General features: G+C 48.4%; 1 long non-coding RNA gene across 1 annotated transcript; it reads right to left on the minus strand.

The window, feature by feature from the left end:
• Nucleotides 1-2,419: 2,419 nt before the first annotated feature.
• On the minus strand, nucleotides 2,420-3,662 carry LOC111824566. Its single transcript, XR_002827673.1, has 2 exons — nucleotides 3,165-3,662; nucleotides 2,420-2,756 (listed from the first exon to the last, which is right to left on the minus strand). It is a non-coding gene; the product is annotated as an uncharacterized LOC111824566 (long non-coding RNA).
• Between the last annotated feature and the right edge of the window lie 4,138 nt (nucleotides 3,663-7,800).

Below are 7,800 nucleotides of genomic sequence, written 5' to 3' on the forward strand. Positions count from 1 at the left end.
GATGGCATGCTCGCAGGTCACACATTTTGCTTTTTGCGGGCCTTCCGCGGCGTACCCTTGGGGCCTCTCCCTCAATTTTTAGTCTCGGTCTTACCCCACCCCACCCATAGGCCATGATTGGGGGGCCGGCTGGCCAACTTTCCGGGGTTGCTGCCACTGGCCAGCAGGCCCCCCCAGGACTTCACTCGCCAGCCAGGCTGAGGGACCCCACCCATGCACAAATTCATGCACCGGGCCTCTAGTCTATCTATATAAAAGGCTAATATGCTAAGTGTCCTTCCCACCTTCTGACTGGTCAATATGATACACACTGACCACCAGGGGGCAGATGCTCAATGCAGAAGCTGCCCTGACGTGCACAAAGAAATGACACCACGTACCTGGCGCCCAGAAAGCAACGCGTGGCTTTCCCCAAGTAGGACACAGGGCCCACCACCACCCCGGAGCGACACCCCACCAAATCGCAGCCGACGCTGTCAAGACCCCATGGCGCAAAATGCAGCCCATAGCCCAGCCCACCCTGGAAACGGTGGCTGTGGCCGCCAAGTAATGATGTCAGGTAGCAACGCCCAGCTTCCTCTCCCTAGCGACTAGCCTCCTTGGAGTTCCAGGAACACAGATGGAAACTTTTCACACTTCAACCAAATATCTGTGAAGTGTTTTCCCATGCCTCATCTCATTTGATCCTCATGGAAGTCTTGGAGTAAGTAGATAGGGACTTGGTGGAATCCTATTTTCTTTTCATTAGCCAGAAAATGGAGATTTAGAAAGCTTAGAAACTTGACCCGACTGAAAAGAAGAAATGGTGGCCTTAACCGGTTGGCTCAGTGGATAGAGCGTCGACCTGCAGACTGAAGGGTCCCAGGTTTGATCCCAGTCAAGGGGGCATGTACCTTGGTTGTGGGCACATCCTCAGTAGGGGGTGTTCAGGAGGCAGCTGATCGATGTTTCTCTCTCATCGATGTTTCTAACTCTCTATCCCCTCTCCTTCCTCTCTGTAACAAATCAATAAAATATATATTTAAAAAACGCGCTGTCCAAATGATAGGCCCAGTTACTTGCTCTTGAGCCCTGGAAACCTGGCTGGTGAGAGTGAGGAGCTGGAGTGTAAATGCTGATCACACAGCCGCGCGTGGTTACTCCCGCGGTGCTGCACAGCTAGCTACAGATGAGAGCCGTTTTAGGGCTCCTTAGGATATAAACAGTTAGCTTTTTAGAATTTTCTTGAGTGAAATGTTCTTCCAGTTCCTTATTTCTGTGCAGGGTACATGCTGTTTAGTGTGCAATGAGGTATGTCGTCCCTATCTTGGAGAAAAATACACAGAGGAAGTTTAAACAAGCACAGGAAAGACAACATAGACAGACCAGTGACAGCGCAATATGCTTTAATATTAATAAAAAGGCAAATTATACCAAGTGTAGAGGAGTCAGAGGGACAGGGGTCTCTATAGGAGCATGAGGCGCGGGGGCTGGGCATGCTGCCCGTGTGCAGGGCAGAGAGGAGTGGAGACGCCACAACAATGAAACCAGTAGTTTAGGGCCTGACAGGTGAGAGCAGGCTCTGTGGGAGGCTGATTGGCTGGAGCACGGAGGCGGTTTGGAAGATGCGATCACCGGTATCGAACATAGTTATGGCTGCCTCCGAATTCATGGCTAAGAAGCTTGGGTACAGCTCTCAGAGGGAAACTTCCGCATTATTGAAGAACGTAGCACTACGGGAAATGCCATCAGAGTTTCAGGGCAGGAGCACAGCCCTGGCAGGTGTGATGAGCAGAGAAACCGTTGGGAAGCCCACACTCCCTGGGCAGGAGGCACAGGTCTGACCTGGGGCTATGGAGGGGACGGCCATAGAGGGCACGTGGCAGGCGGTGCTGAGTGTGAGAAGGCGACTGTGGAGGCACCAGAGCGTCACAGCACGATGGACTGAATGGTTGCACTTGTGGGGGAAGCGAGTCCAGCCACGTCCCCAGGTTGTGGTGAGAGATGGGGGTGAAGGTGTTACAGCCTGAACCCTGGGGTGAACTGGAGATTTCAGGGGGAAGCAGCCACTGGATGGTACCTGGCTGACAAGCCTTGGTTGGAATTAGTCACTGTTCACACATTTCAGTGAGGCATTAACATTTAGCTTGGCCCTGGCCAGGCAGCCCAGTTGGTTAGAGCATTGTCTTCATTACGCCAAGGTTGTGGGTTCAATCCCCAGTCAGGGCACATACAAGAAGCGACCAATGGATACATAAGTAGAACAGCAAATTGATGTTTATCTCTACCCCCCCTTCTAAAATCAATCAATAAAAAGATGCTACCTTTAACCAAGACTTAATCTGAAAACTCGAGTGTGTTTTTATGTGAGGACTGGAGCATTGTTAATGTTAACAAGCACATGATCTGTAAGCTTCAGCAGAATGATCATTAGCACCAATGCCATGTTTGTAACTAGTATTTTATTGAACCTTCTCCCCACCGTTCCCACTCCCCACGTCCCCCCTCACTGCTAACTCTGATCTTTTCTTTGTCGAGTGAACAAAAGCAAACATGACGAACAACTGGTCTGAGAACCTGGGCCCAATGCTGTGTGGTCTGGGAATGAAGCTGCTATGGGTTGCTGCCCAGTGAGTTGGGTAATAAACTGAACACTTTCTCTCTCTAGAACTGGAAGTGGAAAATTAGACTTGTCCCAGCCATTCTCCGCTGGTAGTCTTCGTCAAACCTCTCGTTCTGAGCCACGATGAAGTGATTCTTCCAGTCTCCGACTGCTCCTGAAAAGAAGTGGAAGTCAGAGCTACTGGAGGACTGTGTGCCCTCTGTCCTGCTCTTGTGTGCGGTGTCCACTCACCCTGCAGGAGGGCAGGGCTGGGCTCGGCGTTCTTCCTGCCAGCCCGTCCCTTTCCATCTGAAGGGAAGAGGACATCTGTCTGATTGTGAGGCCAGGAGAGCCTGCTGCCCTTGAGCCACATTATGGCGGGGGTGAAAGGGGGGGACACCACGTTAAAACCGCAGGCCTGGGGGCTCTCCTGTCTTTCCCCGTCCTCTTGCATGTCAGATAGCATAGAGCCATCTACACCATGGATGCTTTGCTCCATCGGACCTAAGTGTATGTCCACCTTATTATTGAGAACTCTGGAGGGGAGTGAGGTAAGGCGGTGGGTTTAGGCACTAAACCTTACTCTCTAGTTGTGGCTACACGTTGGTTTCATTTCGTCTGTGGTCTCTTAAATTCTCCTTCCCCAGTATCATTTATTATGGACCTTGTCTTATCCATGGAAACCTCCCCACAGGCTCTGGGGTCCTCGACAGTTCTTTCAAGGTTGTGACGCGCAGAGAGAACCAGCTTTCCTCATGAACGGAGACACCGAGCGGTCCGTGACCTCCGCGGGGACTGCCGAGCAGTTCGCCATGGGATTTTGCTTCATAACATCAAACGAAGTGTGATGGACAATTTTACCCAGGACGCTGCCATCCAGCTTTTTCCCAATAAATTCTCCCAGCTTCCAGATTTCATGCTTTGGGTTCTGTGATCAGAGTGAAAAGAAAAGTGAAGATTTGATATAAAACAGTTTAAAAAATATTGCATTGAATTAATAATGGTGATAAGTAACATAAAATAAAAAACAATACTGCCTCCCAAATGCTCAACTTTCCAGAAATGACTCATTTTAATACAGTAACACAGATTTTTAAAAATTAACCATAGACAACCAAGATGGCAGCATAAGGTACGTGCCGCCCCCCATAACCACATTAAAACTACAACTAAAAGACAAAACAGCTATCATCCAGAATCACGGGAAAGCTGGCTGAGTGGAAGTTCTACAACTAGAAGAAAAGAAAAAAGCGCATTGAGGCTGGGTAGGAGGTGCGGAGGCGCCAAGAGCAGAGGTACGGAGGCGCGCAAACCAGGATGCACCTGGGTATGCGGTTTTTTTCAATTGGAAGAGAGATACAAGCTCCGGACTGCACTGAGCTCATTTCCGGCGAGACTCTGGGGACCCAGACTCCTACGGGGAGAAACTGGACGGTCTGGCATCGGGTCAGAAAGCGAGGGTGGCTTTCTTGCAGAACTGCTTGCAGGGATCATTGTTGCTGTGGGGGCACGGGACTCGGCGATGTGGGGACCTGGAGATGGCTGACGGACAGGCATCGCTGTTTGATCCACCCTGGTGATTCTCTGAGACCCCGCCCCACCCAATTTATAACCCCACCCAAGCTGTGTGCAACGATGCAAATGAATTGCCTGTCCTTTTGCAGCCTAACCTAACAAACTGAAGCTGGGTCAGAGAGCTCCAAAATTTCCAAACCCCAAACAAAGAGGAGAAATCTGCAGATCTCACGGTAGCTCCTGCTGGGTGGACTCATACATTGATTGAATTTGCACCTCCTTGGAGATCCAGGAGGCAGTGTACCCAGTGGTCAGATACCAGATTTCAACTCCTCACATCCATAAGTGACACACTCAAGAGGCAGACTCAGTGAGCACCAAAGACCCATTGAAGCAAGTCCTGCCCCATAAGGGTGTCTCCAGCACAGCAGTTCTTCCACTATAGACACAGTGGGTCCTTGCAGTCAATTGGCCTGGAGGTCATTTCCTCCCAGGCATACCAACAGCAATCAAGGCTTAACTGCAACAAGACTGTGCACCTAGCCCACAAAGGGGTGCACTAAGGGTGTCCACCTCAGGTGATTGGGGAGGCTGAGCCCCTGGGCCCAATAGGACACCTACCACACAAAGCCACTATCAACACAGGGAAGCAGCTAAAATGCGGAGACGAACATGTCACAAATTAAAGAAATGGAGGAAAGCAAATTACTGGATTTTGAGTTCAAAACCACAGTTATAAGGTTACTCAAGAATCTTCTACAAACTTCCCAGGAGGAACTTAGTGAGACCTCTAAGGATCTTAATGAGAATGCCAAAAAAATGGAAAAGGATCAGTCAGAAATTAAGCATACACTGACTGAAATAAAGAATATTATACAGAGATCCAACAGCAGACTAGAGGGTCGCAAGAATCAAGTCAAAGATTTGAAATACGAGGAAGCAAAAAACACCCATCCAGAAAAGCAAAAAGAAAAAAGAATCCAAAAATATGAAGATAGTGTAAGGAGCCTCTGGGACAACTTCAAACATACCAACATCCGAATTATGGGGGTGCCAGAAGAAGAGAGAGAGCAAAATATTGAAAGCTTGCCCTAACCGATTTGGCTCAGTGGATAGAGCGTCAGCCTGCGGACTCAATGGTCCCAGGTTCGATTCTGGTCAAGGACATATACCTTCGTTGTGGGCACATCCCCAGTGGGGGGTGTGCAGGAGGCAGCTGATGGATGTTTCTCTCTCATCGATGTTTCTAACTCTCTATCCCTCTCCCTCCCTCTCTGTAAAAAATCAATAAAGTATATATATTTTTAAAAAGATATTGAAAGCCTATTAGAAGAAATAATGACAGAAAACTTCCCCTACCTGATGAAAGAAATAGACTTACAAGTCCAGGAAGCAAAGAGAACTCCAAATTAGAGGAATTCAAAGAGGACCACACCAAGACACATCATAATTAAAATGCCAAGGGCAAAAGACAAAGAGAGAATCTTAAAAGCAGCAAGAGAAAGATAGTCAGTTACCTACAAGGGAGTACCCATACGACTGTCAGCTGATTTCTCAACAGAAACCATGCAGGCCAGAAGAGAGTGGCAAGAAATATTCAAAGTGATGAATAGGAAGGACCTACAACCAAGATTACTCTACCCAGCAAAGCTATCATGTAGAATTGAAGGTCAGATAAAGAGCTTCACAGACAAGAAAAAGCTAAAGAAGTTCATCACCACCAAACCAGGATTTATAAAATGCTGAAGGGTATTCTTTAAGAAGAGGAAGAAGAAAAAGGTAAAGATAAAAATTATAAACAACAAATACATATCTGGGGGAGGGGGTAAGAGATCAACCGAAGAACTTGTATGCATGCATATAAGCATAACCAATGGACACAAGACACTGGGGGGTAGGGGAGACCAGGGGAATGTCAAGGGAAGGGGGGGAGGAGACCTATGTAATACTCTTTGTAATACTTTAAGCAAAAAAACAAAATTTTAAAAAAATACATATCTATCAACAAGTGAATCTAAAAATTAAGTGAATAAAAAACCTGATGAACAGAGTAAACTGGTGAATATAATAGAAGCAGGGGCATAGGAAGGGAGTGGACTGACAATTCTCAGGGGGAAGGGGGTGTGGGAGGTGCGGGAAGAGATTGGACAAAAATCTTACACCTATGGGTGAGGACAGTGGCTGGGGGTAAGGGCATTGGGTGGGGTGGGAACCAGGTGGAGGGGAGCTATGGGGGGAAAAAAGAGGGACATCTGTAATAATCTAAAGAATAAAGGTTTATTTTTAAAAAAATTAACCATGCCCTAGCCTGTTTGGCTCAATGGTTACAGTGTTAGCCTGAGGACTGAAGGGCCCAGGTTTGATTCCGGTCAAGGGCATATGCCCAGGTTGCGGGCTCGATCCCCAGTTGGGGGCATGCAGGAGGCAGCCAATCAATGATTCTCTCTCATCATTGATGTTTCTCTCTCTCTCCTTCTCCCTTCCTCTCTGAAATCAATTTTAAAAAATTAAAAAAAAAAGAAAAAGAAAAATTACCCATAATTATTAAGCTTTTCCTGTTCTGAGATGGAAGCACCGCTGAGTGTGATGCAGTGTGTGGAAATGCTGCCCTAAACTTATTTCCAAATGTCCTGCTAGGGCCGTTCCTGGAGGGTCTTGGTCGGCCACGTGTGCAGCAGGGAGAGTCTGTAACCTGGTGATGAAAACGAAGATACCACAGAGGCACGGGGCAGGCGATGGAGGCCTGATGGGGGGAGGCTGCCGCTGGCTCTGACTTTGACAGAAACGCGCCCAGACAGTGCTGTGCGGCAGAGGATGGAGAGGACCTGTTGCACTCAGGAGGCGACTGAGAGGCGCTCATGGCTGACGACTCCAGGCCCAGCCCGTCTGACTGGTGCGTAGGTGTCTCAGTGCCTAGAGAGCCAGTGTTCTCTCATCAGAGGGAGGCAGAGCCCTGGGAGATGTGGCCGTGGGGCGTACCTGTTTCTAGAAGGAGTGGGGGGAGGGCAAGTGGAGGAGTTTACCCCAAGACGGTATCTTTTGCTTTATGATGAGCTTCTGCTTTAAAAGGTTGGATGTTTAATTTGCCCAGGCTGGGGGCTCAGTGGTTAGAGCCCCTGCCTGTGATCTGAAGGGTCACAGGTTCGATTCTGCTCAGGGGCACATACCTCAATTGCAGGCTGGATCCCCGGCCCCAGTCAAGCCACGTGGGGAAAGCAGCCAATCCATGTGTCTCTCACATCGATGTTTCTCTCTCTCCCCCTCCCTCCCACCCTCTCAGAAAGCCAATGGGAAAAAACATACACTTGGGTGAAGATTAACGACAACAAAAAGTGCTTAATTTAATTGGCCTACAGAGTAGGAATCAGCAAGAGTGCGGAAAACTGAGCTTTGTGTGACTACGTTCAGGGAATATTCCAGAATAAGACCACAGAACATGTAAAAGGGTTTAGGGACTCTGAGGTTAGACTGCCTGTGTATTAGAATATTAGAAATGTAATAAGTTATTTATTTTGAAAAACCATAGAGTGCAATTTAAAACAAAAGAAGAACTCATAGACGTGGGGAACAGACTGGGGGTGCAGGGGCAGGACGGGGCTGCGCAGAATGGGTGAGGGGTCAGAGGTACAGACGCCCAGCTGTCCGCTCAGTCAGTCCTGGGGTGTATGTGTAGCAGGCAACTGTGGTTAATGATACTGCGTTGC

Source organism: Myotis lucifugus, unplaced genomic scaffold, assembly GCF_000147115.1.
Source record: "Myotis lucifugus unplaced genomic scaffold, Myoluc2.0 scaffold_2398, whole genome shotgun sequence".
NCBI lineage: Eukaryota > Metazoa > Chordata > Mammalia > Chiroptera > Vespertilionidae > Myotis > Myotis lucifugus.